This window comes from Neovison vison, chromosome 4 (genome assembly GCF_020171115.1).
Source record: "Neovison vison isolate M4711 chromosome 4, ASM_NN_V1, whole genome shotgun sequence".
Taxonomy (NCBI): Eukaryota; Metazoa; Chordata; class Mammalia; order Carnivora; family Mustelidae; genus Neogale; species Neogale vison.
Window position 1 is genome coordinate 38,349,213 of NC_058094.1, and position 27,994 is coordinate 38,377,206.

General features: G+C 36.4%; 1 protein-coding gene across 1 annotated transcript in view; it reads left to right on the plus strand.

Moving 5' to 3' along the window:
- The window catches only part of STK3 (serine/threonine kinase 3), a 283,945-nt gene that overhangs the window by 89,462 nt on the left and 166,489 nt on the right, over window positions 1-27,994 (plus strand). The gene's annotated exons all lie outside the window — the stretch shown is intronic.

Consider the following 27,994-nt stretch of genomic DNA (forward strand, 5'->3'; position numbering starts at 1 on the left):
TATTTCTCTTTACAGTCACTGTTTTTCTCCCCCCAAAATATACCGGTAAAATTTCCCCTTGCTTTTCAATAGAGGAAAGGATTGGTAAAGTCACTGTATTCTTCAGTTTGTCCATCGTTTTCTCAGTGTGGCTGTGGAGGCCTTGGAAAAAAAAATCAATTCTAAAAAAAAAAAAAATCGATTCTCACTTTTCTACCCACTTTGTAAATTCTACCTTTCTGTGTTTTTGTTTTCCTTTTTTTCTTCTTTCATCCGAAGCTAATATTTTAAAAAGCCTGACTTCTAACATTGGTACATCCCAGTAGGCAAATTATTCCTATTTCTTTAGTTGGTGCTTAGTGAGAAAATCAGATTTGTATTTTGAACACTGTCATACACTTCTACGAACTCCTTTTTCCAGGATGGTGTTTTTGAGTTTGAAGTGTGTACCTTACATATTCAAGTCTAACAGCCTCTTCAGAGTTTGTGATGATACGGTTTTTAGGTTTCGTAGTACGTGAATCTCAATTCATCATAGATAAGGACGTCTGTCTTTGTGAACTTATTGCCCTCTAGTGGCTAGAGCCACCTCAAGAAGAAAAGAGAATGCAGAGAGGAGAGCAAGCAAGCGAGTGAGCGAGGGGGTGTGTGTGTGTGTGTGTGTGTGTGTAGAACAGAAGATGGTGTTAGGGTGACTGGAGAAATGTGTGAAGTAAATAGATGGGAGGAAGGAGAATGCAGTATTTTGGAACATCCGAAGAAGAATAAATTGCAATGATTTCTGATAATGCTGTTGTGGATTGAATTTCAATAATACAAGTAATGATGTACTCTACTGAAAATATTTAAAAATCTGCCTGCCACTTCAAGGAGAATTCCACGTCGTACAATTGAGTATAATATGTATCATCTTCCTTGTGTATATAAATTATTTTTGCTAAAGTGAAAAATAACAATGGCATGAATTTTTTGTTTGCAAAATTACATGAAAAAGCTTAAGGTCAACATAAAACCAGCAACACAAATTCTTATTTCTTTTCTGATTATTACTTAGCTTTGGTATTTTTAGTTATAATATTTTAAGGTGATCCTCAAACTAGGTATATTTGAATTTGAATTAGTGAGGTTAACTGAATTATCCAAGGCATCCTAGCCAAGTGCCAGAGCTAGAATTTAACCCAGGACTTAGATTATTACTCTTCTGCTTTCTCCTTGTGTTAGATCTTATTTTTCCAACCACGTAGATCAACCTATTAAATTTGACCCTGAGGTAGTCTCTCAGGTAGTCAAGAATTGTAGTATGTGGTTTCCAACTTTCAGAATCTTAAAATATCACTTGACAGTTTAAATTCACACGTATGAAGTAATTAAAAATATAGTTGAAGATAGTATTTTTCTTAAAAATTCTATCTATCAATTATCTATCTACCTATCTAGCAGCATCTTTCTATCTCACTCTTTTCTCCCAGCCTAAATCCTACCCATTCAAGTCTCAGGTCAGATATTATTTCTACATAGAATCTTCCTTGGTAGCTACCACCTAAGTAAATTCCTTTTTTAAAGATTTTATTTACTTATTTATTTAGTGAGCAGGAGGGGGAAGCAACAGAGGGAGATGGAGAGAAGCTTAAGTCTGCTGAGTCTGTGGTGAGCGCAGAGCCCAATGTGGGGCTCGATCTCCCAACCCTGAGATCATAACCTGAGCCAAAATCAAAAGTCAGACACTTACCTGACTGAGCCATCCAGGGGCCCTAAGTAAATTTCTTTCTTTCCTCCCAACTTGTGTATAGGCAATTCTTAAGCCCTGCAATTCTTTGGGCAGTTTATCAAGTGTTGCCTTGTGCATTTCCAAATACAGTAAAGTTTTAAGTTGCTGTTTAAATTATGTTATCAGGGGTGCCTGTGTGGTTCAGTTGTTGAGTGTCTGCCTTCGGCTCAGGTCATAATCTCATGGTCCTGGGATGGAGCTCCACGTTGGGCTCTTTGCTCAGCAGGAAGCCTGCTTCTCCCTCTCCTCTCCCTGCTTATGTTCCCTCTCTCGCTGTGTCTCTCTCTGTCAAATAAATAAATAAAATCTTTTAAAAAATGTATAAAAAAATAAATTATGTAACCATTATTTTTCCTTTCTCATGTTTGTGAACTGCTTTATACAAAGTCGAGTATGAACTGCAAGTATTGGGAAACTCTTGAGGTCATGTGACATGTTATACAATTTTCACTTGAAAGCTCAGATTTTATCATTGGCAACAAATATGATGGTGTTCCTTGGAAAGGCAGAGTCTCGTGGTTCATTTTTGAGAAAATGTCAATCAAATGCCCATGTCAGAATAACTACAGTTTTTCTGCCAGTCATTCCTTCAGGTGAAAGTGCTGTTCCTTGAAAAATGAGGTGCGCTTGGTCAGCTGTCTGTTCAGTCACACAGGTGCTTTTCCTTGAGATAATCCTTGCTCTTCTGTGTGCAGGGCGTGTGCTTTTTGTGTGTTTCTCATTTTATCATAGAGAACGTTAAAAAGATACACATTCCAGGGTGGACTTTTAATAAAATTAATTACATTTACTGCTTCAGCAAGGCTTAGATTTGTTTGGCGGGCGGTCAGATGGGAGGATAAAAGAAAGAGCTGTCCAAGAGAGAAAAGAAGGGAGTTGAGGACGCGGCTAAAGGGAGGACTGTGTTGGCAGCAGGGGCGATTCTTTGCTCTAGCCTTGCTCTAGCCCTGCTTGGCAGTGGAGTGCACTATTCTGGCCTTGATCTCAGGACTAGGTTTAAATGAATGAGTGTCTTCGAATGACAGGGCTACAACGCATTGAAGGATGCTGTTGAGAGACTTGTTCGGCGGTTACCAAGGGGGTATAGCCTGGAAAGAGAGGAGAGGGTATAAGGAATGGAAGATCAGGGAGCTGGACAGCAGTCTTCCTTCTTGCTGCATAGCAGTTACCTGGAAAGCTTTGAAAAACATTGTGGTGACAGAGCCCTCCCCCAGACCAGTGATTTCAGAATCTCAGTGTTTTCAGTGAGGTTAAAGAGCCCATGAAGTGGTAGTGAAGGTATGACAGTATATCCCAGGTATGAGCTGGGAGTAGGTGAAACTCTGATTAGTGAGTGAAATAGTGAAGTTTTCTTTTTTAGTTAAATAATTTTCTTATTTTAACCACTCTGTGATATAAATATTTCAATCTCTGTTTTAATGAGTGGATTGTATAAAATGGATATTTAAAGAATTATGTTTTCCAACTTGGAAGGGGCAGAACTGAGTTAGGAACTTGTGCTAGTCCATTTCTTGTCTTGACAAAAAAGAAATCTCTTTTGTGTTTATATGTCAATTGTATGCAAGTGAAGGAGTGGCTAGCAAAATAAAAATTTGCAGGCATTTTAATCTCATAATTTTAATTATTAAAGTACAAACCTAAATTTTTCTGTTGGAAGAAATATGGACAATTTTTAAAAAAATTTTTTTTAGAGAGAGAGCACGTGTATGCATGAGTTGGCAAGGGGAAAGGGCAAAGGGAGAGAGAAATAGAGAGAGAATCTTTTTTTTTTTTTTTAAAGATTTCATTTATTTATTTGACAAACAAATCACAAGTAGGCAGAGAGTCAGGCAGAGAGAGAGAGAGAGAGAGAGAGAGAGAGGAGGAAGCAGGCTCCCTGCTGAGCAAAGAGCCTGATGCGGGGCTCAATCCCAGGACCCTGGGATCATGACCTGAGCTGAAGGCAGAGGCTTAACCCACTGAGCCACCCAGGCGCCCTAGAGAGAGAATCTTAACAGGCTTCATACCCAGCGTGGAGCCCAGTACAGGGCTCAAGCTCATAACCCTGAGATCATGACCTGAGCTGAAATCAAAGTCGAATGCTTAATTGACTAAGCCACTAAGGCACCCCAATATGGTAGAATATTTTATGTTCCACTCATTTTTTTGGTGGTGGTGGGGAACAATATACCTTATGAGATAACCAATAGTTTACAAAGTTGTCACAGTGGAATGAAGATAGGAATGATGGAAAGACCAGTGTAACAGATGGAAGTAAAGAATGCTAGTTTTTTTTTTAATTTTTTAAAAAATATTTTATTTATTTATTTCACAGAGAGAGACACAGTGAGAGAGGGCACATGGCAGGGACAGTGGGAGAGGGAGAGGCAGGCTTCCTGCTGAGTGGAGAGCCTGATGTGGACCTCTATCCCAGGACCCTAGAATCATGACCTGAGCCCAAGGCAGATGCTCAATGACTGAGCCCTCCCCCAGCAGTCCCAAGAATGCTAGTTTTTTAAAGTAAAGGGTATTATATAATTTACTGCATATAGATGGCTGTCTGGAAGAGAAGGCTAAGTTAAGATGTGGTGGGCCAGCTTCCCTAGCCTGCCTTTTTACATGCTAATCCTTTTGAAATTTTCTTTGGCTAGTGTTACATAAGGTTATAGCCCTTCTGGCCATGCCTACCCTCTAGATGTATGTAAGAGAAACAACCCCAGAACAAGGAAGCTGACTCCTAGACTGAGTTTCCTAGTCATATTCTAAGATATACCATCCTTCTTGTATGGTCAGGCTCCAGGCCTGCTCCAGACCTATGCTTTTCTTAGACCAGTAAGAATTAGGGTCAAGAAGAAATGCATCAGGCTTGAATAATTTAGAATGGGGTTGCTCCTGCCTAAATAGTTACAAATTAGTATTGTGATTTTCACTGACAAGCCCAGTGGGTTAAAGCCTCTGCCTTTGGCTCAGGTCATGATCCCAGGGTCCTGGGATTGAACCCCACATGGGGCTCTCTGCTCAGCAGGGAGCCTGCTTCCTCCTCTCTCTCTCTCTCTCTCTCTCTCTCTGCCTGCCTCTCTGCCTACTTGTGATCTGTCTGTCAAATAAATAAATGAAATCTTAAAAAAAAAAAAAAGAAAATGAAAGTGATTATATTGGAACTTGGCAGTGAATTGAAAATGGGTCTTTCAAAAGTGTTAAGGCTGAAGTCATTTGTTTTAGTTTATCATTTATCAAAGATTGATACTTTCTTTAATCATTCCTCAGAGAGAGTAAGAGGTGTTTGGAATATAGATATTCAAGGAGGAATTTCCTAATAAAAAGAGCTATTAAAAACACTCGATTTGTTTGATGGCAAGGGATAAAAAGTTTTATAGTTTTTTACAGTTTTCTCTTTCTCTCTCTCTCTTTTTTTTTTTTTAAGAGAGACTTGTAGTGTGTGCAAACTATATCATTGCTGTGGTGAGAATAATAATTATCTGTCTAGTAAAAGGCAATCATGAAATACATATTAAAACATATAAAGCTTTGTGAACAGGAGAGGGATGAAAATGTGCTTATAAATTTACATACAGCTAATAGATTAAAATAGATTAAGGAGTAATGACTAAAAGATTAAGGAATAATGACAAATTGAAATAAGTCTGCTCAAAATGTTAAAAGAAACAAGTTTTATCAAAACCCAATTTATTTTAAATGGTTAAATATGAAAGTATTGAATTAATTTTGGTCAGTTAAATATAACTAAATATAATATGTAACATATAATGTAAAATATAATTTTGAAGTCAGTTAGCCACGCACTTTTTTGGAGATCTGCCTGTTTCTCAGCCCTGTAGGAAATAAAATTACAAAAAAAAAAAAAAAATCAGGAAACGAGTGAATAGTATCATTTTTCTAAGTATCTATCCCTGTCCCTGCCATCAAATCCAGACACATTCTTTCTTAGCGCTTAAGACTGTAGTGATTCTTTTATATATATATATATATATATATATATATATTTTTTTTTTTAAGATTGTATTTATTTACTTGACAGACAGAAATCACAAGTATTTTTATTTATATATTTTAAAAAGATTTTTATTTTTTATTATTTGTCAGAGGTAGAGAGAGAGAGAGAAAGAACGAGCAAAAGCAGAGGGAGCGGCAGGCAGAGGGAGAAGCTGGCTCCTTGCTCAGCGAGGAGCCTCATGAGGGACCTGATCCCAGGACTCTAGGATCATGACCTGAGTGGAAGGCAGATGCTTAACTGCTTAACTGCTTAACCTACTGAGCCACCCTGGTGTCCCCTCTACTGATTCTTTTGAAAACAGTTTTTGTTCTGTTTTCTTTTATTTTACAAGCTTTTGTGTTTGATTACACATTGCCTGATGTGGTGGAAGGGATAAGGACAGAAGTGTTTGAGTCAGAATAAGGACTGTTTGAGACCGCCAGCACTGTGATGGATTGTTTGGCATCAGCTGAAGGAAAGAAAATAAAAATGAGACTAAGAATTTTACTTCTGAACAATATAATATGAATGTTTATTGCCTTTTAAAAATAAGATGTTGAAATATATTGTATATTTTGGGAAGATTTATGTCAAATGTGACTTGAGACGATTGGAGACATTTAAGTGGCAATTTTCTGGAAATTCAAGTACTATACAGCTTGACAATCTCTGTTTAAGAGTAAATTAGGAGTTCCTTTAAACTAAAAAAAATCTCTGTCTGTCTTTATATATCCTCACATCACTTACTTATGAAGAAAAGAACCCTGTAGATATTTTCAACATGGAAAAGGTATTTTTGATGAGTGTTTTTGAAAGTGATGTTATCTTTCTTTCCTGAAGAACTTTTTCCTTAACCTTGCTGTTTTTTCCAACTAGCCTTTTCACCCCCATCCCTTTGGGGGAAACAATGCATTTTAATAAGTGAAATAAATGCTTCAGTACATGCAAAGTAAACACAGGCATTAGAAAAAAAAAATCACTCTTTATACTGCATATTAAAAAAGTAAAACACACAGTAGCTTTCCCCTATCTCAAATCACATGGTGCTGCTCCTTTCACAACCAAATGTATTCCTAATCCAACAGGACATTATATCCGTGTCTAAGGAGTGAAAACTGAGTTATCCATTTTTTATCAAATAAAACTGAATCAGTAACCTCCTTCCTGCCCAGTTAATGATAAGATTTGGTTGAGAAATCCTGGAAGACTGGGCTTGAGTAGAGGTGGTAGTGGAGTGATACCACAGTCAACATAGTCGCATGTCTTCCAGCTCCTTGTCCCTACTCTGTATGGCTTGGTAGACACCTGGCCTGTCTTAGTGTGTGTGCATGCAGTGCCTCTTGGGAGATTTCTCACAGGCATTTAACATGTAGGACAATAGACAAGTATATAATAAGTGTAAAAGGGTAAAAAGATAAAAAGTAAGGAAGTGGGCCTAATAGTTTGTCTGGGGGTGGATGAGGGGATGTGGGGGTATTAATTCACAGAATTAATATTCACTTGTAGGAACATCCTGGATGAAAGCCTCTGTCTACGAGCCTAAGATTACAGGGTACTACCTTCTCTGCGGTCTGCCCTATGGACATTCTGGTCCAAATTCCCCATTCACTGGGCCAAGAGCCTGTAGGCAAACCTCACACCTACCCTCCCCTGCATGGGGCGGGAGGGGGGTGGCTTCAGCACTTGGCCCTCAGCCCTCGTGTTCGTGGGCCACTGCTGTGGCTTTGTGGTGAAGCCCAGATCATCTTTTTCACTTGGTTTTCATAGATAAATTTTGGCTTGAATGACATCTTCTCTGATTATTAGGCCCACTTCCTTACTTTTTATTTTATCTTTTTACCCCCATAATAGATTTTTAGGGCTGTCGTAACAAATTACCACAAATTTGGTAGCTTTAAGCAATAGAAATTTATACTCTTACAGTTCTGGAGGCCAGAAGTCTGAAATCAAGGTGTTGACAGGATTGCAGTCTCTCCTGAAGCTCTAATGGAGACTCTATTCTCTGCCTCTTCCAGCTTTTGGTGGCTGCTGGCAGTCCTTGACATTCCTTGGATTGTAGCTGCATTATTCCATCTCGGTCTACATCTTCACATAACCTTCTCCTCATATTTTCCTCTGCCTTTCTCTTAAAAGGACACTTGTCATTAGTTTTAGGGACCACATGGATAATCCAGGGTGATAATCCTCCTTTCAAGATCCTTGACTTAATTACATCTGCAAAGACCCTTCTTTTCCTCAAATGAGTTCACATTCAGAAGTTCTGGGGATTAGGACATGGCTACAACTTTTGGGAGGCTACCTTTGAGCCATTATACCTTCCATAATCTATTTTGTCCCTCTAAATTGAGGGCAGGTGATGTGATGAGCACTAGATGTTATACACAACTGATGAACCATAGAGTCCTATATCTGAAACTAATGATGTACTATATATTGGCTAATTGAATTTAAATAAAAAAATAAATTATCTACAGTTTAAGATTAATAGTGACTAATATTAGGACATATCTCTGCCTTTATGTTCTCATTTTTTAATTGTGGTATGATGTGCAGAACAGAAAATTTGTCATTTAAACCATTTTTAAGTAAACAGTTAAGTGGCATTCACTCACATTGTTGTGCAACCATCACACTGTGTCTGTTTGCAGAAATTTTTATCACCCTAAACTGAAACTGTGCCCATTAAACAATAATTCTTTGTTATCTCCTCCCCACATTTTGTCACCATCATTCCACTTTTAGTCTCTATGAGTTTGACTGTTCTAAGAACCTCCTATAGATGGAATCATACAATATTTGTCCTTTTTAAAAGTTATATATATATATTTTTTTTTCCCAAAGGTTTTATTTATTTATTTGACAGAGAGAGAGATCACAAGTAGGCAGAGAGTCAGGCAGAGAGAGAGGGGGAAGCAGGCTCTCTGCTCAGCAGGGATGCTGAGGCAGATGTGGGACTCGATCCCAGGACCCTGAGATCATGACCTGAGCCAAAGGCAGTGGCTTAATCCACTGAGCCACCCAGGCGCCCCAATATTTGTCCTTTTGTGTCTGACTTCTTTCACTTGGCATAATGTTTTAAAGGTTCATTCATGTTGTACCATATGTCAGAATTTCTTTTCTTTTTAAAGCTGAATAATATCCTATTGTACGTGTATATCTCACTCTGTTTATCTGCTCATCCATTGACTGACACTTGGGTTGTTTCCCCATTTTAGTTATTATGTATATTGCTATTGTGAGCATGGATATACACTTATTTTTCTAAGACTCTGCTTCCTTTTTTTTTTTTCTAATAAGATTTAATTTCTTTATTCTAGAGAGAGAGAGCTCAGGGGGAAGAGCAGAAGGAGAGAGATAAGCAGACTCCACGCTGAGCTTGGAGCCTGACATGGGACTTGATCTCAGGACCCTGAGATCATGATCTGAGCAGAAACCAAGAGTTGGGCACTTAACTGACTGAGCCACTGAGGTGCCCTGAGACTCTGCTTTTATTTATTTATTTATTTTTTAATTTATTTTTTATTTTCAGCATAACAGATTTCATTGTTTTTGCACCACACCCAGTGCTCCATGCAATCCATGCCCTCTATAATACCCACCACCTGGTACCCCGACCTCCCACCCCCCCGCCTCTTCAAAACCCTCAGATTGGGGCGCCTGGGTGGCTCAGTGGGTTAAGCTGCTGCCTTCGGCTCAGGTCATGATCTCAGGGTCCTGGGATCGAGTCCCGCATCGGGCTCTCTGCTCAGCGGGGAGCCTGCTTCCTTCTCTCTCTCTGCCTGCCTCTCTGCCTACTTGTGATCTCTGTCAAATAAATAAATAAAATCTTTAAAAAAAAAAAAAAAAAAAAAACCTCAGATTGTTTTTCAGAGTCCATAGTCTCTCATGGTTTACCTCCCCTTCCAATTTCCCCCAACTCCCTTCTCCTCTCTATTTCCCCTTGTCTTCCATGCTATTTGTTATGCTCCACAAATAAGTGAAACCATATGATAATTGACTCTCTCTGCTTTACTTATTTCACCCAGCATAATCTCTTCCAGTCCCGTCCATGTTGCTACAAAAGTTGGGTATTCATCCTTTCTGATGGAGGCATAATACTCCATAGTGTATATGGACCACATACATCTTCCTTATCCATTCGTCTGTTGAAGGGCATCTTGATTCTTTCCACAGTTTGGCGACCGTGGCCATTGCTGCTATAAACATTGGGGTACAGATGGCCCTTCTTTTCACTACATCTGTATCTTTGGGCTAAATACCCGGGAGTGCAATTGCAGGGTCATAGGGAAGTTCTATTTTTAATTTCTTGAGGAATCTCCACACTGTTCTCCAAAGAGGCTGCACCAGCTTGCATTCCCACCAACAGTGTAAGAGGGTTCCCCTTTCTCCACATCCCCTCCAACACATGTTGTTTCCTGTCTTGCTAATTTTGGCCATTCTAACTGGTGTAAGGTGATATCTCAATGTAGTTTTAATTTAAATCTCCCTGATGGCTGTTGATGATGAACATTTTTTCATGTGTCTGATAGCCATTTGTATGTCTTCATTGGAGAAGTGTCTGTCCATATCTTCTGCCCATTTTTTGATATGATTGTCTGTTTTGTGTGTTTTGAGTTTGAGGAGTTCATTATAGATCCTGGATATCAACCTTTTGTCTGAGACTCTGCTTTTAATTCTAATGGGTGTATACCCAGAACTGGATTGCTGGATCATATTGTTTATGTACAGTTTTGGGGGGAACCTCCATACTGTTTTTTCACAGTAGCTGTACCATACCATTTTACATTCCCACCAGCCACGTGCATGGTTCCAGAGTCTCCACATTCTTTCCAACACTTACTTTCTGTCTTTTTAGTAGTAGTCAACCTGATGGGTGTCAACGGTTAACTCATTATAGTTTTGATTTGCATTTCCCAAACAACCAGTGATGTTGAACATCTCTCCATTGGTATGTCTTTGAAGAATTGTCTATTAATTGGGTTGGTTTTTTTGTTGTTCTTGAGTTTCTTTTCTCATTTTTATTGACTTTTCTCTACTATTAATCTGCTTTTTTTCTATTTGCTGATTTAGATCTCCTGGTCCTTCAATTTTATACTGCCTCTGTTTATTATACTTCCAGCTGTCCCCCATCATTCTTGGCACCCCAAGCCCAATACTCTAAGTCCCTTTGTAATTCTCCCTTTATAATTAGTCCATTGGGAGGTCTTTGAGTCAAAATATTTTTCACTTCCTGTTTATATGCCAGTGACTTACTAGTCTACAAGTAGAGGATTGTTTATTTGTATTTAATTATATATTACTTTGCTTTATGCAGTAGGTATGTTCTGAAGACGTTGTGTAAATATTTAATAGTTGCCAATCAGCATTTAAAATTCTGTTTTTTTTAAAATAATTTTTAATGACTCCTTTAATAATGAGAGTAACACTTTTCAAATTTATCTGCCTTGTAATTGCATATATTTTTTATGATGGGACATACCCATTTTAGCAGTAATACAAAATTTAATTGTTAATATTAAGGTGTTTTTCATTTGGTATTAATGTTAAAATATAAGAGGTGCTTGTTCTAATATGGAGACGGGGAATTCAATTTTTGGACCAGCTGGAGAGTATATCTGCTATAATACATTGCTAATTTTGTGTCAGAGAAACTAAATGTTGTCTAAGTGTGGGTGTTTGATTTTTGAAGAAAAGTACCCTGGGATTTTCTTCCTGTATTCTTTTATTTCTGTTCTCCTTTCCTCTTTTTCCTTGTACAGATATTTAGTGCACACTTATCATTTACTGGTTGGACTTTGAGGATGTAATGCTAAACAGCAGAGGCATGTTTCTTATTCTTTTGGAACTTCTGGTCCAGTGGAACTAGCATTCTAATGTTAGAATTATTTAGCTTTCTGGAGTGGGAGGAGAGGGGGAAGTAGATAAATATATTCAGTTTAGAGTTTAAGACCATACACTGTAATAGCTTTATTCACTTACATATATGGATATTACAAATTATATAGGATCATGTAACTCTAAGAGTTTTATTGTCATTACATACATTGCTTGCTTTTCTCCTTTGAACTCATCCTCATCTTCCTGTTTTTCACACTGTTGCCTTTACTTCCTTTGACTGTTCCCTGTCCCTGACAGTACATGCACTCCACTGCTCACATAGTCCCCTCCCCACCTCTGCTTTGCTTTTTCCCTGCTTTTCTTTCTTTTCACATTACCTTTCTTCCTCTCTGTCTGTTCCCTACATTTTTCAGAAATAGCCAAGGATCTGGAGGAGTGGGGCAAATTGGATCATTGGAGAATTTCAGTCCTACTTCCAGGACATATGGTTTTTCACTCTATTTGAAAGTTCGAGTTCTTCTGCCCTATGGTTGTATCCATGTGGGAGTACCAGGCATTCCAGCCCCTAAATTGGGGATTAAGGTTTATTACAGTGACACTTTCAACATATTTCTGTCCAGTCAGTTATTATTCTTGAAGAGATGAACAAGCAGGGAGAACAGAATAAACAGATCTCAGCTTTTCTTGGTTAGGCCTGCTGGGATCATCCCTGAGGGCCTCCCAAGGAAGACAGATTCCCACTGTTAATTGAAATTTAAATCTTGCTGTTGGTGTTGTGTTGCCAAGTGCTCTATAAACACAAAGGGTTCAAAGGGCTCGGTAACTGTTGAGGAAGTTTTCCTACGAATACGAATTACCTGAATATGAATTGTAGTTTTGGGGACATGTTTACATTAAGTGTTGCTTAGAGAAGGAATCATGGAGAAAGACTTATACTAGAAAGAATTATGTGAGAATCCATCTTTTTAAGATTTTTAAAAATTATTTTTATTAACATATAATGTATTATTTGCCCCAGGGGTACAGGTCTGGGAATCATCAGGCTTACACAATTCACAGCACTCACCATAGCACATACCTTCCAATGTCCATAACCCAACCACCCTCTCCCTACCCCTCCACCCCCCAGCAACCCTCAGTTGTGTTTGTTTTGTGAGAGTAAGAGTCTCATATGTTTTTTCCCCTTCCTGGTCCCATCTTATTTCATTTTTTCCTTCCCTACCCCCCATAACCCCCTACCCTGCCTTTCAAATTTAAGATTTTAATATATGATACTGACAAAGGCAGTATCTCTCTGTATTTGTATAGGAGTCTTTACAGGACATAATTTAAATTGATTTATTAATAATTAAAAGATGGCATTTACATTTGACACTTTTCTTTGACTGTGATCCATAGGATAAAGTGTATTTTGCATTGTGACCTGTTTTGCACATGCGTGGGTAAGTACTGGCTTATATAAGGTTTGTTTCAGTTGTATGGGTCTTCTCTTCTACTTCCACCTTTCATTAAAAAAAAAGAATAGGTAGTCCAAATCCATTACATTGGTTTTATGACTCAGAATTGGATTACAACTTGTATGTATAGAGCAAGAATCACTGTAGCAGATTTTGGATGTCATATGCTTCCACTGTTGCCATGTAGTAGTGGGTGTGACCTTGTGCTGGAGAGACCTTGTGTTGGAGACTTGTGAATCCTGATGAGTTTTGTTATCTATGATTAGTAGAAATGGACTCTCATCTGTCCACTTCAAATTTATTGTGAAGATCAGATAAGATAATGTAAATGAGCAATACGTGTAAAATAGTAAATGCTATAGAAATATTAGGTAGCATTATTAAATTAACTTTGAAGTCTCATATTGAGACTCCAAGTTCAAATTCTTGTAGGAGGTGCTATATAATAATATTTACCAATGTCACTTAAGGAGTTTTGGCTGTGGAAAGGCTCAGACAATCCTGGCTTTATTTTAGGGAATTTAGTAGGGTTGGAGTTATTGGGAGTCTTACACAGTACCCAAAGGAGTTTATTACCAGCCAGGGTAGGTTCCAGAAAGCTTTTAAGACCTTGCCGAGAAGACCTTTGCAGCCTCTACTGGAAACCATGTAAATGTAAGGAGCCCATGAGAGCAGGGGTATATGTGCATCCTCCTTTCTACCCTCAAGGTAGACTGATGTTTTCTCCTTCATTTTCACTATATACTAGCTCAGTCATGGAAACCATGATTTGTAAGAGCATAGAATGAGCTGCTTTTCTGGGGCAGGGAATTCATACCATCAGTGGACCCCCTGAAATTGCACTTAAATATTGATGTTTGTTCAGATGTGTGTTTTTCTGTTGCAAGTTCATAATTTTTAAGTGACCCAAAAAGATTCAGAACTGTGGGTCTCAGTAGTAGTATCAGTGCCTCTCAAGCGAGTTTGTTATATTGTATATTTAGGATATGATTTTGTTTACTATTCATTACAACATATCACTGTTCTGTATTTTAATCTGGAGCCAGTAAACAGATCTGTATATGATTCCTCCCCCCACCATACTCATTACTAGAAAGGTTTGTTTTAGGTACGTCCTAAAGGTTAGGTTAGTTACTGTCCAAATTTCCTCATCATTGACTAAAAAAATCTTTTATTTCTCTGAATTCTCATCACCTTTTCAATGACTGTCTTGTGGAACTTTTAACTTACTATGTATTATCATAGCTAGTATGTAATTGTCTTATTCCCCCTACCAGATGTCAGTTTTAAATGCGAGTGTGTTTCATCTTTGTGTGTCTAATTGAACCTAGCAGAATGACTTATACATGAGAGCATCCAATAAATAGTTTTGTTGAATATGTGTTCAGTTCCATTTCCTATCTCAAAGGTACTTCTGTGGTGTAAACACCGAAATCTGGCAGGTTCAGATTCTACTTTCTTACAATAATAAATGTACTTATAACTTAGAATCTAAGATTCAGTGAAATAAATTAAAAAATGAAACTAAGTAAATGCTAATCAAATACAACTTGAAAGACTTATCATTACTTATAGCTTGCCTTAGTAAAAGCACAGTTTATTTATTTGAAATTTAAATTTTAAATTGTAATTTTTTTTGTACTTTAGATCCTGTTTCTTTGTTGAAGGAGATCAGAAGGACTTAACTGAGCACCCTTAGCATTGGCCTCTAGACAGTAGTTTTGGTTTGCTAATGGGAACGTAATTGCCAAGCCTTATTGAAGACTTATGTCTTAAAAGCAGTCATATAGATATACTGTACTAGTTATAGTAAGTTTTGTTTTGTTTTGAAACCAGTTAGAGAAACCATTTAGGCTAGAGACCTGAGCTAGTATTAATTTTAGAAGACATAAATATGTAGGGATGTCTGTGTGTGTGTGTGTGTGTGTGTGTGTGTTGGGAGGTTGGGAGATATCTGAAGGGGGGAGGTATTGACTCTGTAATTCAAGTATATAATACTTTAAAAGTTCATATTTTTGGAAAAAATGCTATCTATAGCAAATTTGCTTTCAGAATTATGACTGGACAGACGTATTTTTGAAAAATGAAGATAGATAAGCTATAATTGACTTAAAATATATGTTTTTTAGTTAAATTCCTGCAGAATAGAATTCTTCAGCTATCCTAGAGGATTGATTACAGATTAGATTTTTATACTAACTCATACTAACTTTGTTTTCATTATAACTTTTACATAAATAGAATCATCTTCATTACATCTGGGATCATTTAAATAGCAGAACTACATGTAGTTGTGCTATATATTGAAAGGTAAGGGATAGATGATCAGAGATAACTTTATAAGCATTGTTGTAAGTGACTTACAAACTGAAGGTCACCATCTTAATTGGAAGGTTTGTGAATCTCTTAAATTCTGTGATCAAATGAGTGATATCAAAGAAAGAAGCAATTTAACATAACAATTGTGGCTTACACTGAACATATGTTCCTGTTAATAGGTTGCATTATGGTCTTTAAGGACTTGTATGTAGTTAGTACATTTTGGTTCATTTGATACCCACAGTTTTTCTTAATTTTTATTAGTGAGTTGTTACAGTGGTTAACAAGAAATACACAGATTTAAGTTGCAATAGTTTTCCCAGGGTTATATGATCTAACTTCACAAGCTTCCTGGACATATGTAGATGCTTTTCTATTTTGCTTTAGTTATGACATACAATTGATATAGGCAAGCATGAAAGCTTGGGCAAATTTTCATTGCTTTTTCTGGATCTTGCTCAGGTTCTGTGGTATTTATGTAAAGCACAATTTTGTTACTTGGGAATGCATGTTGAAATTATCATGTGCACTATTTTGCTGTAGGCCCGTTGGCACTGCCACAAAGGTAATACACTGCCAGTAGGCCATTTCCTTGTCGGCTGCATTTACAATTTAATAGAAATATTACATGACTTTTTAAACAAGTGTTTTGGCAGGGAGGAAATGGCAGATTCCATACAAACAAGCATAGCTTCCTTTCCTTAACCACACTCCAGCTACTCAAGAAATTGTACTCGGTTTCACTTGTGGGGGTTTGGGGGTAGAATGGGAAGTCAGGTTGAAACTGGAATGACATTGATATTTACTATAAAATAGTTATGTATTTTTAACTGCTGGATTTTATTACTATGTAGTTTCAGTGAGTGGCAACCAATATATTTCTGAATTAGAGCTGAGGTTATTTTTATGTAGTTCACCTGGCTGGGAATGTCTGGTTTTGATTGGTTGAAAAGATCAGGACCACCGGATAGGCTCTAAGATGTTAGTATTGCTTTTTATAGGTTTTTATTGGTGTGGGTTTGCTGTGTAAATTGGGCCTTTATGACATTTGCATAAACACTACTTCTTTCATATCAACTGTGGTTGTGTCCTAAAGATGAATCAGTTTGGGGGTTAGAGAATATTGAAAGGAAATTTGGGAGACTTCTTAGCACTGATACAAAACAATGGATTCCCCGCACATCTTTTGGTCCATTTATTTTAGTTCTCTGTTATGTGTTTCAAACTTGAAAGGTCACATTTACAATTTTTTAGAATTGCTATTCCATCCATCCTTTTTTTTTTTTTTTAAACATACCACTCTTATTTTATTTAGTTTTTTGGATTTTAAATCACTTACAGTTTTGGATAAAATGCTGACCTCTTTAATTCTAAAATATTTTATACTTTTGAAAACTGTCTATATCAAAACAAATTAAAAAATTTATAATTTTCAGCCTTTATTGTGGCTATCTTCTATAATTGTGTAGATCCCAGCTCTTTTTCTGTAGGGGAAGAACAGTTTATAGTTAGGCCTTTCCCCTTTTCTTATTGCTTCCGACTTCTTAGCCAGCCTACCTGGCAGCTGTAGTAAGTTACGCTGCTGTGTTGTGGTAGAGACTGGCATTGGGTGTGTTCTTATAGCCATCACAGCATTGGCTTTTGCTATTTTCCATGTTTCAGTTTGTTGGCAATGGACATATGGACATCATATGTTCCACAGAGTACTGTACGAAGCCAATTTGAACTGTTTCCATTTGCCTCAAGTCCAATCATGATATTTATTTTTCCATGGCACTTACCCAGATTATCCATACCTCCTGCTTAGCTTGTGTCACTGCCACCACTGTATTTCTTCTGATTGCCTCCATTTTTTCACAGTATCTAATTGCCTACTCCCTCTTAGCTTTCTTTGCACAGCATTGATTGATGTTTATAGAATACCCAAGATCTTTTAGATAATAGATACTCAGGTGCATAGTAGTACAATATTCAGCTTGTTTTTTGTTTAAACATAAGGAAAGTTTTATATGCAGCCTCATTGACTGGAATTGAATATTCTAGTGGAAAATTTAGAAGAGTAACAGTATGGTTTCCAACAATATTGCTTACTTTTTTTTTATATATATATCGACAGTAATAGCAATATGATCTCCCCAAGTCCCTTTAATATGTTAATTCAGGCCATAATTCTATTCCTAAATTTTCAAGGGAAGATCCTAGATGCTTCCTTTTAGGCTTGAGAAAATACAACTATGTTATTGTTTACCAGAGCTGTTCTGCAGCTCTCTAGCCCTCTGTAAAGTCATTTTAAGTGTTGATATTCAGAGTATGAATAAATGAGTTGCTGTCATTCGTGACATTTGGCACACCATTACTGTGACTGGGAAGCTTTGCTTTTTACAGGAGTGCATTTGTTCATTCATTCAGATACTTATTGAACACCTGCCATGTACTGGTGACTGTTCTAGGTGTTGAGGATGTAGCAATAAGAAAAAGATGAGGGGCGCCTAGGTGGCTCAGTGCGTTAAAGCCTCTGCCTTCGGCTCAGGTCACAATCCCAGAGTCCTGGGATCAAGTCCCACATCAGGCTCTCTGCTCAGCAGGGAGCCTGCTTTCTTCTTTCTCTCTGCCTGCCTCTCTGCCAACTTGTGATCTCTATCTGCAAATAAATAAAACCTTTAAAAAAAAAAGAAAAAGATGAAAATTTCTCTTTATTGAGCTTATATTCTAATGAGGGAGAGAGATAATAAAGAAGAGAAACACAGCATCTACTATGTTAGATAGCAAGAAGTCCTACAGTAGAAAAGATAAAGCAGGGAAGTGAGAGAGGAAATCTCAAGCGTGGTTGATGTGTTAGGTTTCCTCATTGAGAAGATGACATTTGAATACAAACATGAAGGAAATGATGATATCTGGGTGCAGAATATACTAGGTAGAGGCAACTAACTGCAAAGTTAGTGTTCCTCAGGTGGAGTGTCCCAGGCAACTCACGGCACAGATTAGACACTTGAAGATTCCAGTAAATACTTAGGCTTTCTTTTGAATGAGATGAGAAATCACTGAGGATTTCTGTGTACAGGAGAAACATTAGGATACCCTGAAGAATTATGAGGGTGGAATCACATAATCTAGTTTAGTGGGCTTGTGTAAACCAACCAAGAGGTGGTGGTGGCTAGGAAGAGGATGGTAGAAGGAGTGAAGATAGTAGGAAGTTGCTGGTTTCTGGTATATTTTGAAAGTGGATGAAGATGTGTTGATAGATCAAGTACATGAGAACATTGGCAATGCTAAAAAGCCACTCTATATAGCTTTTGAAAATGGCCCTTTTCCACTCTGTCAAAAGTGGCAGAAAATTGGATGGAATAGAGAGTTTATTCTTCCAGGAAGCCCAGCTACAGCTGTAATGCACACGTCTGTCCTAAGAAAGAAAGAAGAAAGAAGAAAGTAAAACACTTACACTTGTTACACGTACAGGTTTACAGTTAACATTTTTATATATGGGGGCGCCTGGGTGGCTCAGTGGGTTAGGCCGCTGCCTTCGGCTCAGGTCATGATCTCAGGGTCCTGGGATCGAGTCCCGCATCGGGCTCTCTGCTCAGCAGGGAGCCTGCTTCCCTCTCTCTCTGCCTGCCTCTCTGTCTACTTGTGATCTCTCTCTGTCAAATAAATAAATAAATATTTAAACATTTTTATATATGGTATTCATGTTGGCTTTGCATATATATATATATGCCCATGAGAACATACTGTTTTTTAACTGAAATTGAAATCATGAGATCATGTTGTTTTGTTATTTTCATTTTCGATTTAGTGCTGTGTCTTGATAACTTCCCCATATTCCTAAGTTTTTTGAATCTTAAAATATTTGAAAAGTTACTTAAATACTTTCTATACATTCTGCTTTTGTGATAAGGCTTTAAAATGAGTGGTTTCTTTTTTTTAAGGCAAAAGGGAACAGCTTAGGTCAAGAAGCTGTCATCAGTCAATAATCCTGAAGTGGGTAGAAATGTCCTTGGTTTAAATTTTTCATACTAACATTATTATCATTAATTATCATATATTACACTTTTAAAGAATGTATAATGGCAACTTTTAAATTGAAGTATAATGTGTCAGTTCTCCATGGATTTTGTTTTTCTGTTTCTTTTTCTACAAGTATGATTTCTATATAGAGTTTTTTAAACCTCTTTTAGAGGAAATTATTTTTGAGCTTAAGAAGCTGATATTTATATTGCAATTTATAATACTGTCTTTAACTTTGTATCAGTAAGCAGTCTTAACCAGCTGGATGATTGCATCAAGCCTAAATAATTAACCATATCAGAAAACATGCAATTAATAATGAACAGATTGTTAGATACTTCCTGCTAGCAGTACAATCATTTAAAAAAGAAAACATTCTAAATGTTTTTTTCATTTAAAATGTATTTTACCTGCCAAAAAATACAAATGTGGTTTTCTTAACCTTGAACACTGATCCATGCATGTGCAGTAGGGAAGCATTACTCTTATAGCCAGCTAATTAGTTCTTGAGGTAAGTGGAATTATTCTCCAACTACCTGACTCCTTCTGGTATCTCGTATGTTTTTGGTGTTCTGCATTTATAAAATATTCTGCAAAGTTTTGAGAAGAAAAGTTTTGAAAAGTTCTGAGGAGAGAGGGTAAAAAAGTACCCCTACGTGGGGATTTGGGGGAGGATGGTAAAAGAGAAGCCAGGGAATAGGAGAAGAATTAGGAGTTTATGGTATCTCAGGTAAGGGACAAAGTTTCAAGAAGGTGGTGATTAAAGACTTTTTACAAATTCTTGTCTTTTTTTTTTTTTTTTTTTTTTTTGCCAGTATGTTGGGTAGCATGAAAAGGTTATTAGATTGGAGGTCCTGGTTAACTTTCAGGAATGTGGCTCCTTGGAGTGGTGGGGCAGAAGCCAGTTTCTAAGAGATCACAGAGTGGATGGGGAGAACAGAAGTGGAAGCAGCACCCGTAGGAGATTCTCTTTGAGGTATTTGGGAGTGAGGAGGGGAAGAGAGAATTTAGAGAAGATGTTTGAGGGTGTCAGGGTTGTAGAAGGTTTTAATAGGATGAAGGGGCTTAATCTGACTTCAGAATGAGACGGAGGATCCAGGGAAAGCATTAAAGATGTAAGGAGTGGGGCCAATGTTGATAAACAATGAAACAAGGCTCTTGTGAAGATAGAAGAGGATGTGATTGAAGCTATAAAAGCAGCCATTAGCCATGGGGAAAATGGATTGAAAGTATATTCTGTTTAAAAGTTGACCATCAAGTGCTATATTTTTAATAGTTCATCATTTATTGCTGCAGGAGCAATATAAACATTTTGTAAGATTGCCAGACTTGGGCAAGGCCAGTAGGCCGAAGGGCAGTAATATTTCTGCTAAGCATGCTTGGTTTAGGAGTGCTGGTTAACTGTCAAAATGGTTTAGTTGCTTACAGAATATTCAGAAACGTCTTAGCAGGTATATTCTGACCTGGTGTGAAAGTCGTTCAGAGTGAAACCAATTTCTGAAGGACATCTCCCAACTTTTTTTTTTTTTTTAAAGATTTTATTTATTTATTTGACAGATAGAGATCACAAATAGGCAGAGAGGCAAGGCAGAGAGAGAGGAGGAAGCAGGCTCCCTGCGGAGCAGAGAGCCCAACGTGGGGCTTGATCCCAGAACCTGGGGGTCATGACCCGAGCTGAATGCAGAGGCTTTAACCCACTGAGCCACTCAGGCGCCCCACATCTCCCAATTTTTGAAAAAACAATTATTGGAGAATATACAGAACATAAAATGTACCATTTTAAGCGTTCACAAGTGTACAGTTCAATGACATATATATTCACCTTGTTGTACAACCATTATCACCATCCATTTCCAGAACTTTATTTTAAAGTTTGTTTCCTTTTTTATATCGTAAAATACATATAACATAAAATTCAGCATTTTAACCATTAAAATTTTTTTTATTTAAGTAGGCTCCACACCCAGCATGGAGCCCACTGTGGGCTTGAACTTACAACCATGAGATCAAGACCTGCACTGAGATCAAGAGTTGTATGCTTAACCGACTGAGCCACTCAGGCGCCACTCATTTTAACCATTTTTATTTATTTTTTAAAATATTTTATTTATTTATTTGACAGAGAGAGAGCATGAGCAGGGGGTGTAGTGGCAGGCAGAGGGAAAAGCAGTCTCCCCACTTAGCAGGGAGCCCGATGTAGGGCTTGATCCCAGGATCCTGGGATCATGACCCAAGCTGAAGGCAGCCATTCAACTGACTGAGCCTCCTAGGTGCCCCATTTTAACCATTTTTAAATGGCTTTAAATATGTTCACTTTATTCTGCAGCCATCACCACTGTTCACCTCTAGAACTTTTCATCATGCCAAACTGAAGCGCTGTAACCATTAAACTGTAACTCCATATAACTGTCTCTCACTAGTCCTAACTAACCACCATTCTGCTTTCTCTTTCTATGAATTTGACTATTCTAAACACCTCATATAAGTGGAATGATACAATATTGCCTATTTGCATCTGGCTTCTTTCACTTAATAGAATGTCTTCTTCAAAGTTGATCCATGTTGTAGCACTTGTCCAGATTCCGTTCTTTTTTAAGGCTGAATAATATTTCATTGTATGTGTATACCACATTTTGTTTATCTGTTCATCTGTTTCTGAACCCTTGGTGTGTTTCCCTCCCTTGGCTATTGTAAATAACGGTGCTATAAACCAAGAACATGGGTGTACAAATACCTGTTTGACTTTCTGCTTTTAATTCTTCCAGATATATACCTAGAATTGCAATTTCTAGATCATATGGAAATTAATTCTATACTTAACTTTTTAATATTGTTTTCCACAACTAACCCAGTTTTTCTGGTATTAGACATACAGGTTGGAAGGCATGCAGAATGTATAATTTTTTATTCAAATTTCACAGAACTCTATGTTTAGGGTAAATCATACTTAAATAATCCCAGGAAGTTAGCTGACTTATTTTCTTAAAGATAATATTTAAAAAAATAATAATCTTTATAGTCATGAAGTTCTTTCTCATAGCACATGCGGGGTAATGCTGTTAACAATGTTGATGGGTGATGAAGAATGTAGAATGCTTTATTTCCCACAAACTTTGTTCATTTGAACTATTTTTATAAAGCATAAATAAAGCACTTAATATGTATTTTTCATCGTTTGTTAAACTTTAGCTATTTAAAAAACGCTTGACCTAAACTCTTCCTTTTGAACGAGTAAAGGTCACATGTGTGACGTCCCAGTTCTTTGACCAACCTCAATGTATAATAATTGAAAGTTTATTCCAGTAATTTAATTTCATATTAAAATCATTTATAGCAGCTTTGTTTTGTGTTTATAAATGTATTTTTGAAATACAGTTATCATTCTCAACAGAAACCTTTGTAACACATTTAATGGAAATTTGCAAGATAAACATTAGGCATGACAAAGAAAACTAAAAGACAGCCTTCTAACAGTAAAGAAAATATGTGAGGCAAAGAAGTGGAAAATATGAACTATTCTCTTGCTTTTGGAATATTTCATGGTTTTTCTTTAGAGATAGAGTAGAAAGTGCCTCATAGTTTCTCCTAGTAGCTTTTTATTTGAGATGAAAAGTTTTCAGACTTGCTGCTTTTATAATTGATAGTTTGGGAGCTGACTCTAATCTCATTTATTGACATAGTCTTCCTAAACTAGCATAGATCCTTCAAGTTTGGAACATAGAATGCTTTTTTTCTCTACTCATATCTTTTTTTTTTTTTACCTTTAAACAAGAATGTGAATTAGAGATCTCTGATAGCTACAAACTACAGCCTTATGATTTAATGTCCTTTTTAAATTTGCTTTACCTGGCCTGATCTAGTTTTAATTCCTATTTTGTCTTCCATTATGAAGAATTTTTCTGATTTATTGAAAATAAATTGAAAAAATGAATTAAAATAAAATAAATTGAAAATTCCATTGAGTTTGTAAATATATGTGTGAGTCCTTCAATGGCATTTTACATATAATATTATTTTAACATCTTGGGTATAACAATATATTTATAATTTGTGGGCTAAAATTTACAGTATGTTTTTTCAGTTGTCATTTTATGTGTATTTTCTTATTAATTTAGCTCCTTTTTTTCCTAGATAGTTAAACATATAAGTACTATATATCAAAAATTACACTTACAACTTGGATAACATGGAATAGTAAATATCCACATTAATATTTTAGTTTCCTTTTTTATATATGTATTTTCTGTGTGAGTAACTTTTTTGGCAGAAATGAGTTCCTGATAGATGAATTATATAATTTCATGGTAAAATTAAATGAAATAAAATTGTTACAGTGAATACTTAAAAATAAACATAAAACTCTAAGCCAATATATATAATTTGAATTTTTAGAATATAGGATAGTATCCTATAAATTTACTAGTTTTTGTGGCATGGATAATAATTATTATAGCTGCCATTTGTTGAACTTCTCAAGGCCTATCAGTTTTAAAGGTATCAATACATAGTTTATTAGGGCACCTGGGTGGCTCAGTCATTAAGTGTCTGCCTTCGGCTCAGGTCGTGATCCCAAGGTCCTAGGATCGAACCCCACATCAGGCACCCTGCTCAGTGGGGAGCCTGCTTCTTCCTCTCCACTGGTGCTCCCACTGCTCATACTCTCTCTCTCTGTCAAATAAATAAAATCTTTGGGGAAAAAGTCATTTATTAATTCTTTCTTTTTAAATACAAATTTATTGAGATGAAATTCATGTAACATAAAAGTAACCATTCTAAGTCGAATGGGTCAGTGTTTAGTATGTTCACAGTGTTGTGCAACTACCACCTCTGCGTACACTAAAATATTTTCATCCCTCCAAAACAGAACTCGATACTCATTAAACATTTTGTCCTCATATACTCCTTCCTCCAGACCTTGGCAGCCACCAATCTGCATTCTGTCTCTGTGGACTTACTTATTGTGGACATTTCATGTGAACAGAATCGTGCAATATATGTAGTCTTTTGTGATAGGCTTCTTTCACTTAGCATATGTTTTCAAGGTTTATCCGTGTTGTAACATGTCAGTACTTTGTCTTTATGGTTGTGTTCTAGATATTTTGTATGCACTCATGTTTAATCCTCACAATGATCCTATGAAGTAAGTGTTATGGTTATCTACAGCTTCTAGATGGTAACATTAAGGCATTGAAAGATTGAATAGTAACTGGAAGAACTAGGATTAGAATCCCGGGAGTGGACTCTAGGTCCTTAACCTAGATGTTAGATAATACTGCATTCATCCTTGCATGAAGTAGACCCTAAGTATTTACAGAGCTAAATTGAAAAGGGAATTCTGTGACAACTGGAAAAATTTAAGTGGTATAACTGAATGTGTGGGCCTTGAGAAAGCTTAGAAACCATACATGAAATTTAAGCTTTAATTATGGATATTTTCTTCTTGATACTTTGGTATTTTGGGAGCTAAATAATACCCAAAGTCAATAATGTATTGTGGTTTTTTGTTTTTTGTTTTGTTTTGTTTTCAAGAAACACAACAAAGTGTGGTAGCTGCGTCTTGGAGCTCTGAAGCATTTTACAATTATATGGCTTCTTTTTATGTAAAATTTAAGCCTGCATCAAAAGTTCCCCAAAACGTCATCCCTCGCCCCCTGCCCCCCAACATTAATAGTTTGGTGATCAGAATGTGCCAGAATTTGGCAGTTTCCTGGAATTCTGATCACTAACCTTGTTACCACCTAGCTTTCCACTTCTTTGTTTGAGAAAAGTTAAATTATCTTAAATAACCTTTTACTCTTGAATTATATGGTTTGGCTAGTAGAGAAAGCATTCTTTTGATCTACTGAAGTAATTGCTTGAAACCTTTGGAGAAATAAGGATTTCTTTTATAGGTCTTTACTCTTAGCTGAACTTTGAGTACAAGAAAACAAAACACAACTCAAACCTTTTTCTTTTCTAAATCTGCTAGAGCCTGTGGAAGAGATGGTGACATTGTCTAGACAAATTAGCTTTTCTTTCCTTCAGATGAATTTAGGCGATTGTTCTAGGTACAAAGTTTCCATGTAAAGAGCCCTTCTATTCTTACAGACCATCTTCTAATTTCTGAGGTAATGTTTCTGAAAGTCAAACAGTTGACAGAAATGTTTTAAGACATGCTTCCCCTTCCAGAGAACTTTATTATACAGTTTCTAATTTCCTTTACCTTCTTGATAATACATTTTATAATTTTGTACATATTTAATATTGACTGATTTTTTCACGTATTTATTTAAACACAATGTTGACTGGCTTAGATATATTAAGCTTCTAACTGAGGTTAAGGCTATGACATTAAAGCTAATGATTCCTATTTGCATCTAGATTGTTACTTCTTATCACAGGTCAGTACTTTTTATTTTTCTTTTTTCATTTATTTTTTATACATTTCAGTAAGTACTAATTTTCAAATATTTGTCAACGTGAAACCCTTGTAAAGGGTTGAGACATTATCTGTAAGTACAGTTATCTATTAGAGATATAGATGGAAGGACTTAATGGTTGAAGGGTCCTGGGATCTAGAGCCTTCTCTGAGCATCTGTTTTGCCAGTGACTTATTTCTTCTCTCATGTGAAAGGCATCCTGAATCTTTTCTGTCTTCAGATGTCTTTGAAGGGCTAAGCCATAAAAAGAACAGTGTATGAGGAAGGAGATAAGTGAAGGAAAGGAAGGAGTGGGAGATTTATTTGACTCATGTGTTATAGGGAGTGGTACTAAAAGTTCAGTTGTGCAGACATGTTACTTGATTCTGCTGTAGGCTCTATTTTCCCTTACTTACGGATTTTTTGGGGTGGTTCCACTTGATTATATGTGTGAAGCTCCCTAAGAAGACATGGTAGGAAGTTCTAAATGTGTTCTAAAATTTCTATCATCAATTTTTGGAAGATTGCTGCTTTTTTGGCAAACCAATAATTTAGTTGAATTTATTTTCTTTACCTTCTTACTTTTTGAAAGGATGTACAGAAAAATGTTAGGTTATACAAAGAACAAGTGTTCCTGCATTTGAACCAACCAAATACACACATCTGAAACTTAGCTAAGGGTATTTTGTGAATTTGACATTATGGTCAAAATAGAGGAGTCTTTCTCGGATCACAGAACTTTAGGGTATTTTATGATTGGGTTGCTGTAACATACCCTGGTTCTAGAAGGAAGAGTTACTTCTAACTCTTTCAGGAAAGTAATTCAAATCAGAAATATAGACCAATAGATTTGATGTGTTTTTATGAGATAGTAGAGAATGTGAGAAAAAAAGTAAAAAATTAGATCTCTAAAATTTGAAGAATAAAGTTTAAGTATTTTTCTTGCTTAGGTAATGCATTGCTTAAGAGATTAAATAAATCATTAATGAATTGAGGCTACTTTGTTTATGGTTAATTTTTTTTGTTAATGAACTCAGATTTAGAATAAGATGTAAATTACCAACTAGATAATCATATATCCAAGTCTTGATTTTAAGTCTTCTTATATGAATCATAAGAGAAGATTAATTTTAGCATGTGTAATCAGGTAGCAGAAGCAGTTTGAAAGCTGGACACAATTGAAATATAATTGGAATTAAATAGAAAACATTTACTTCATATTTCTAAATGAGGTTTTAATTAAAGTAAAATTGGCTCATCTTTTTTTGACATTTCTCTGAGAAGGAAATTTGAAACACACTTCAGTTGATGGTTGGCTTTCTCTGACTTTGATTAATCACTTTCAAAGTAAGCAGTAGGCCAGTACAGTAATTTTATAATTATACACAAGTGAGATTATTTGAAACTTTAGCTAACATAACTGTAAAGGAAGTTTTACATTGGTCAACTTTATATAATACTGTGTATTTTTCTTTTATGATTCAAATACTTATAAGTGCTAATCTAAAAAAAGATTCTATTATTTTTGCATATAATTTCATGGGGGAGAATTTTAAACTAGAAATACTAGTTTCAGACACATTTAACTATTAATACTGAAAACTTTAAGTTTTTCAGAAAACTAGCTGATAGAATACTCAGCGTGGTTAAATACTGGAAAGCATCCAACTAATGAAGCTCACTGTAAGCTGTGTTTACACACTAATGAACCAACTTATGTTTTTGCAGAGCACTGCTAAAAATAAAATGTTCTACTGTCTGGAAGATTTGAAATAACAATGGCATCTGATTTATTTATAGTCAGAATAAAAGAACTCTCATCCATGCACGATGACATGCCCCTACGAGTTTGAAAACTTTTCAAGTGTCAAGACTGATACAAATTATTTTCTACTTACTACTTTAGAATGTGTATCTCATCTTACCTGTATATCGAAAGTCGTGTTTGAGAACAAAACACTTAACTCTTTCTGAAAGGCTTAGCAATTCTTATCAAGCACATCCATCTATATGCAATATTACCTATCTAAAAATTTCTTACAAGCTCATTTCTTAGAATAAAACTTTTAGCAAAATAGGGGCACCTGGGTGGCTCAGTAGGTTAAGCATCAGACTCTTGATTTGGCTCAGGTCATGATCTCAGGATTGTGAGCCACCTGGGTGGCTCAGTTGGTTAAGCATCTGTCTTTAGCTTGGGTCATGATCCCAGGGTCCTGGATTGAGTCCTACATTAGGCTCCCTGTTCAGCAGGGAGTTT